Source organism: Chrysochloris asiatica, unplaced genomic scaffold (assembly GCF_000296735.1).
Source record: "Chrysochloris asiatica unplaced genomic scaffold, ChrAsi1.0 scaffold00389, whole genome shotgun sequence".
NCBI classification, from domain to species: Eukaryota; Metazoa; Chordata; class Mammalia; order Afrosoricida; family Chrysochloridae; genus Chrysochloris; species Chrysochloris asiatica.
The window spans coordinates 654,465-655,794 of record NW_006408907.1 but is presented as its reverse complement, the minus strand read 5'-3'; positions in this window follow the sequence as shown (position 1 = coordinate 655,794).

Sequence of the window (1,330 nt, the reverse complement as noted above, 5' to 3'; positions counted from 1 at the left end):
CCAACCTTCTGAGGAAGTGCCATATTGCTTTCCAGAGAGGTTGGACCATTTTGCAATCCCACCAGCAATGCAGGAGTGTCCCAGTCTCTCCACATCCCCACCAGCATTTATTGTAATTTTTAAAAATCTTTGTTGTTATTGCTGGTGTGAGATGAGATCTTGTTGGTTTGATTTGCATCTCTCTAATGGTTAGTGATCATGAACATTTCTTCATATGTTTGTTGGCTGCCTGGATCACCTCCTTGGTGAAGTGTCTGTTCATGCCCTGTGCCCATTTTTCAATTGGGTTATTTGTCTTTTTCTTGTAGAGGTGTTGTAGTTTCTGATGTATTTTAGGATTTTTGCTTTCTTAACCTTGAGCTGAAACCCATACTGAAGACTGTAGTGTTTGATCTTAATTAGTAAGTATTGTTTAAGTCCTCATCTCTTTCAGCAAGCAAGGTTGTATCATCTGCATATCACAGATTGTTAATGAGTCTTTCTCCAATCCTGATGCTACATTCTTCTTCATATAACCGAGCTTCTTGGATTATGTGCTCAGCATACAGACTGAATGAGTATGGTGAAAGAATACAACCCTGACATACACTTTTCCTGATTTTAAACAATTCAGTATCCCTTTGTCCTGTTTGAATGACTGCCTCTTTGTCTATGTACAGGCTTCTCATGAGCACAATTAGGTTTTCTGGAATACCCATTCTTTCAATGTTATCCACAGCTTGTCATAATACACACTGTCAAAAGCCTTTGCATAGTCAATAAAGCCCATATACCCACATATTTCTACTAGTCTCTGTTTTCAACCAAGATCCATTTGATGTCAGCAATGATATCCCTTGTTCCACATCTATGTCTGAATCTGGCTTCAACCTATGGCAATTCCTTGTCAATGTACTGTTGCAGCCATTTTTGAGTTATCTTTATGAAAGTTTTAATTGCATGTGATATTAATGGTAGTTTGATAATTTCTACATTCTTTTGGGGCACCTCTCTTTGGAATGGGTATAAATATGGATCTTTTCCAATCAGTTGGCTTTCCAAAATACTTGGCATAAATGAGTGAGTCCTTCCAGTGCTGCATCAATTTGTTAAAAGATTTCAATTTGTGTTCCATCAGTTTCTGGAGTCTTATTTTTTGCCAATACTTTCAGTGCACCTTGGACTTCTTCCTTCAATACCACTGGTTCTTGATCATATGCTGTCTCTTGAAATGGTTAAACATCAGATTTTTTTTTTTTTTTTTTTGGTATACTGACTTTCTGTATTCCTTCCATCTTATTTGATACTTTCTGTGTCATTCAATATTTTCCCCAGTAGAATCCTTTAATAT